The sequence below is a fragment of the Suncus etruscus genome, chromosome 6, assembly GCF_024139225.1.
Source record: "Suncus etruscus isolate mSunEtr1 chromosome 6, mSunEtr1.pri.cur, whole genome shotgun sequence".
NCBI lineage: Eukaryota > Metazoa > Chordata > Mammalia > Eulipotyphla > Soricidae > Suncus > Suncus etruscus.
This window is the reverse complement of record NC_064853.1, coordinates 57,861,435-57,867,693: the sequence shown is the minus strand read 5'-3', so window position 1 is coordinate 57,867,693 and position 6,259 is coordinate 57,861,435. Positions and strand designations below refer to the sequence as shown.

The following is a 6,259-nucleotide window of genomic DNA, read 5'->3' as shown; positions in this document are numbered from 1 at the left end:
TGCTCAGAAATAGCTCCTGGCAGGCACGGGGGACCATATGGGACACCGAGATTCGAACCAACCACCTTTGGTCCTGGATTGGCTGCTTGCAAGGCAAACACCGCTGTGCTATCTCTCCGGGCCCCGAGCATAATAATTTTTTAATATATAAATCTTTATTTAAGTACCATGATTACAAGCATGTTTGTAGTTGGGTTTCAGTCATAAACAGAATACCCCCCTTCACCAGTGCAACATTCCCACCACCAATGCCCTCCCCCCTCCCCCTGCCTGTATTCGTGACAAACAGTCTACTTCTCTTATTCTTTAACATAGTCAAGAGCATAATAGTTTTTATTGAAAGAAATTAGATAAATGTGAGGGAAGATATAGGGATAAATTTAAGTTCAAGAGATAGCATAGGCTTCTCCAGTGGGAAAAGCCATTAACTTATTTTGTTTAGTTTTTTTTTTTTTGTTGTTGAATACTTAATTTTTATTTAAAAAGTTACACTTTCTTTTTTTAATATTTTTTATTTAAACACCTTGGTTACAAACATGATTGTGGTTGGGTTTCAGTCATATAAGATGGCACCCCCCCATCACCAGTGCAACATTCCCACCACCAATGTCCCCAAAAAATATGGAACGCTTTAAGAATTTGCATGTCATCCTTGCGCAAGGGCCATGCTAATCTTCTCTGTATTGCTCCAATTTTAGTATATGTGCTACCGAAGCGAGCACTGTTTAGTTATTTTTTAAAGTAATATCTTTATTTAAGCACCATGATTACAAAAATGTACTTGGGTTTCAGTTATAAAAAAGGACACCCCCCTTCACCAGTGCACTATTCCTATCACTAATGCCCCATTTCCCTCCTCCTCCAATCCCTGCTTGCATTTGAGACAGGCATTCACTACTATTGTCATGATAGTTGTCAGTGTAGTTATTTCTCTAACTGAACTCACTACTCTATTTTTTTTAATTATGAGAACAATGATGCAAAGAAAGAGGACAAAGTAAAGTTACTGTGGAAGGACAATCACCAATAAACAGAGTTCTCAGAAGAAATCCCCTTGCTGACACCTTAATTTTGAACATAAAGTCAAGGAACATTAAGAAGAAATAAAACAAAACCCATGTACAATTACTTTGTCCCTCAAGTCTCCAGATATACATTATAACATTTCTTAGTGGTACACAAAGCAATTTAAAGCCATGATATTTGCGTAACTCCTGAAACATTGAAGGCATAGTATTTTTTACATTTCCATGTATATGCATATTAGTTTATGTTAACCTCAAAAGTTTAAGTAGGTTTTTTTTTTATTTAAGAGTTAGAGTCAAAGGAGCAAAGTAAAAACGGTGTTAGAGTGGCAATTATTGTTTGCATAGGCCCACCAAAATATGGGTGACATGGAAAGGAAAAGCCTTGGCATAAATACAAGGAGACCCTACCCCTGAAGTTTCCTGGCATAAGACCAGCTCTAGGTTCCAGCAGAATAGTTTGTCTAATCCAAGTCCTTGTCTGTAGTGCCAATACAGTTTTAATTTTCAAACAGTCTCTGTTATTTGCAAAAGATCCTGGAATCTGTATATCCTACATTGAAGTCAGGCTGGTGTTGAGCGTCCTCTAGTTTCACCGCACATTTAAAGGGCAATGCAGAGAGCCCTGTCCAGTAAGCAGGACATTATTGTTGTTAAGTCTTCTCAGTGTTAAGGGAAGTCTCTTTTGAGTTGGTCGATGTCAGAGCAGCGGTAGGTCTTCCCTGGTAGAGCATTGCTTCCAGGTGATGTTAGACAATGTTGGATGTTTCATAGGTGGCTTCCTTAGTTCAGGGGTGAATGGAGAATGCCCATTCTTCTGAGGCCTGTGCCAGGTCATTATGTCAATGTTCAGGGTGTAAGGTCCAATTGCACTACAAGTTTTGTGTGTTCCCATATCTATTAGATAAGAAGTTATTTGTATGTATAGAATTTCACCATTTTAATGTGCTTATGCAAACAAGGAATAATGCCACGTGGCATTATTGGAACATATAGGGGCTGTAAGAACAAGTCCTACAATCCCCGAGACTTGGTTCATACATAAACGATAAACTGAGGGAATCTTTCACCAAATTCCTTATTGATCAGTTCACAAAGAGAAGAAAAGATAAAAAGTAGGGAAAATCGTCACTATATAAGAGAATATTAAGTAAGAGATATAGCTGTCAAAGAAAATAGTTATAAAAATTCAAAGGGCATATTTGCTGTTTTATGCTTTTGAAATAGTTGGGTGGGTGTTAAATCAAGTGCACCATGTTGGTCTGTGGTTTTGGATGGTGCAGTGCTGAAGTTAAAAAGGGTAAATGTGGAGTAATGATAGTTTGGGGTGAGAGAGTTAAAAAAGAGTAAAAATGAGTTTTGTAGGGGTGTGATAAAGAGCAGAATACAAAATGGACATTCTGTATACATAATACTTAAGGATATGGGGTACTATTAATATATTGTGCACGTGGGGGCGCTTGAAACATGTAGACTGGTATGAAATTACCAGTGACTGCCTGAGTACAGCCAAGCAACTATCTGCCACCCCCAGTTAAGCTCCTCCAAGTGTAAAAACGGCCTTTGGCACAACGGAGGTCTGCCGAAACCCATGCTGACTGAGACTCCCGGCTCCCAGGAAGGAAGGAGATCCTTCCCGAGCAGGAAGGCCGGAAGTTCAAAGCCTGCACCCTAAGCCTCCCTCTGGAGCCGGCTTGGGAGTGGGGAAAGCCTAGGGTACCCCATTAACTCCTCCCAGGAACCCACCTTGCTGGCTTGCCCAGGCATGTGGTCCAGGGGAAGCCCTGGAGCTCCGGAGGAAAGAGGTAGAAGGGAGCTGGGGTGACCCTAGTCCCACACCCTGCTCTAGGCCAGGTTAAGAAGGCCTTTGGCACAAAGGAGATCTGCCAAAACCCATGCTGGCCGAGACTCCCAGCTCCCAGGAAGGAAGGAGATCCTTCCTGAGCTGGAAGGCCAGATGAACTCACTACTCTTTGTGGTAAGCTTCATATTGTGGGCAGGTCCTTCCATCCTCATCTCTATTGTCCCTGGGTATTATTACAATAATGTCTTTTACTTTTCCTCAAACCCATATATGAGTAGGACTATTCTGTGTCTATCTCTCACCCTCTGACTTATTTCACTAAGCACAATAGTTCCCATGTCCATTCATGTATAGGAAAATTTCATGGGCCCGGAGAGATAGCACAGCGGCATTTGCCTTGCAAGCAGCCGATCCAGGACCAAAGGTGATTGGTTTGAATCCCGGTGTCCCATATGGTCCCCCATGCCTGCCAGGAGCTATTTCTGAGTAGACAGCCAGGAGTAACCCCTGAGACCGCCGGGTGTTACCCAAAAACCAAAAACCAAAAAAAAAAAAAAAAAAAAAAAAAAAGAAAATTTCATGACTTTATTTTGTTTTTGTTTTTATTTTTGGGTCACACCCAGCAGCACTCAGGGGTTACTCCTGGCTCTATGCTCAGAAATCACTCCTGGCAGGCTTGGGGGACCATATGGGATGCCGGGATCCGAACCACTGACCTTCTGCATGAAAGGCAAACGCCTTACCTCTATGCTATCTCTCTGGCCCCTCATGACTTCATTTTTCCTGACAGCTGCATAGTATTCCATTGTGTATATGTACCACAGCTTCTTTAGCCACTTATCTGTTGTTGGGCATCTGGGTTATTTCCAGATTCTGGCTATTGTAAATAGTGCTGCAATGAATATAGGTGAGTCTTCACACTTTATAAGAACCATCTCATTGTTTTACTAAATCTTCAGTAATCAGAGCAGTAATTGGTACTAGTAGATAAATATTTGTAGAAAGAATAGTCTACAAAGACAAATGCCCTACCTGTTGTGCTATTGCTCTGGCTCCAGATTAAGCAACATTTAAACACTCCAATATCTACTTTTATTTTCTAAAACTGTAATTTCTATGATATCTTTTCAATATCCTTGTCATCTGGATGAAATAACTTCAACATTTAATACCTTATAATAATACACATGTGAAAAAACTAGTTAAGCAATTTATTTGACTTGTGTATAGTTCCTTATGGAACAAAAGCACCCAAGCTATGTGCCAGTATAGAAGAGGGAGAATCATTCAATGGTGTGACCTTGAGAAATTAGCTTCTATTATCTGTGTCATTGTTTAGTGAGAGGTACCAGATACCTCTCACAATTGAACAATTGAAGCCAGAGGTACCTGGCTTCAATTTAAGGTGTGACAAATATTTGAGAAAATCTCTAGTTCACAGGATGAAAGATCAATGGCATCTGATTGCTAATTATAAAAGTAAAAACTTTGAAAAATAATAGGAAAATATAAGAAAAAAATGCCTGGTGGGAATGTTGCACTGGTGAAGGGGGGTGTTCTTTACATGACTGTAATCATACAACTATAATCATGTTTGTAATCACGGTGTTTAAATAAAGATAAAAAAAAAGAAAATAAATAATAAAAAGAAAAAAAAAAGAAAAAAATGCCGTTACCCTTGATGGACTCTTAGAGGTAACAGGGACTAATATTTTATGTAATCTTAAAATCTTATTTCCAACCTCAACACAGGCCCTTTGCCTGGTCTGTATTGTGAATTGGGGGACAAAAAATAAAATCTTACTTCTAGGCTATAGAAGACACATTTTATCAAAATGAAGGGTGTACTATATACATGCTCTTTGCATCCTGCTTTTAAAATTTGACAGTCAGGGCCAGGCACATAGATAATATCAAACAGTATTTTGCACCTTGCAAGTATTCTACAATGTAGCCTTGGATACCTTCCATCCCTGGGCACTTTTTAGGGTATAGCCCTTTTAGTTCTTAGCCAACCACCACACAGTCAAGCATTGAACTTGTCTAACTTAGTTGGCCAAGTACTGCTGAGTCTTCAGGCCTTTGGGTATGCTTGAGAGTGCCTCCCCTACTCAATTAACATAACAAAGCTTTTCCATGTTATAAAACTTTCTTTGAAGTCATACTTTTAGATATTTTACACTATTGAGTAATAGGTATACTATTCAACATGTTACATTATAATTTAAATATTCTCAAATTTGTGGTATGAGGTTGAATTTTTAGGCTATTTCCCCTAGTAATTATAAATATATACTCTGGCGTAAGTATTCAGACATATTTGATGATTGATTTTCTTAATTTTTTCTCATTTTACCTGCTGACCCCTTTTACTCATTTCTTCTCACAGTTCCTTCCCTCCTCAGGTAACCAATAATCTCAATGGTCCAAGGCAGGTGGCAGGGTGCTCTATCCATGTTACTATCCTCCAGCCCCAGGAAATAGGAAATATTTTTACTAAGTTAACATGACCACCCATAAAGTCTTCTCCCTCCTAGTACAAGATCTTTGTGCCCTACTAGCTACTTGTCCCCTATGAGTGATTTTTTTGGGCATCAGGCTGTTGTATATTCAGCTTTTGTTGTATTTGGACTCAGCCCTCAGAAAGTGACTGAGATTAGTTTATCTCTGGAAATGTGTCCTCTACCTTCTGTATGCTCTTTGCTTTGTAGCAACTCCAGCCCCCCTCTTAGGCATGTAGGGACCTCATACTCATACTCAAGGACCTTATATTTTCTGAAACTTGCTTTCTGAGAAAGATTTGAAATTTGACAGTAGTCATTCTGTATCTCAATGTATATGAGCTAACACTCATATGCTATGCTTCTTCTTTCTGGTTGAGTTACTGGTGAAGGCACCGAAAGATTTAATTTTAAACAAATGGCCCCCCCCCAATGGCAGCCAGACTTTGCTGACAATTGGACATTCCAGTAATCTGTAAGCAGACTAGGCAGAGGTTCCCTTTTCCCACTAGTCCCCAAGACACACTTGCACAGCACCTCAAGAGCCTGGTTTACCCAGATTTCTCTTCCCTTACAAGGTTAATATAACTGAGTGAGGAAATTGAGGATGTTGTATCTTCACCTTAAACTTGTTCACAGTACTCTAAAGGGGCCTTGGGACCTAGAGTTTCACAGAAGGGAAATCCATTGCTAGGAACCCCTCTTTCTTTTTCCTCACCCCTCCCAGTGAGGAGTGTCTTTTCTAGGAAGGAAATTCAATCATAGTCTTTCAGTCATCAAATTGAATTTGGATGAACTATTTCCTCTTTAGACTCTGTTCCAAATTGTATTTCTGTTGCTGTGTTTGAAGTTAATTAGAGTCACAAATCACTTGTATTTCCCTTCTCTGAAGAAAAGCTGTCACAGCACTGAATGAGATATTCAGTTAA

At 39.7% G+C, this 6,259-nt stretch overlaps 1 non-coding gene across 1 annotated transcript; it reads right to left on the bottom strand.

The window, feature by feature from the left end:
• Nucleotides 1–615: 615 nt before the first annotated feature.
• Nucleotides 616–722, bottom strand: LOC126013011 (U6 spliceosomal RNA). The gene has a single exon (XR_007497349.1). It is a non-coding gene; the product is annotated as a U6 spliceosomal RNA (small nuclear RNA).
• Nucleotides 723–6,259: the final 5,537 nt, after the last annotated feature.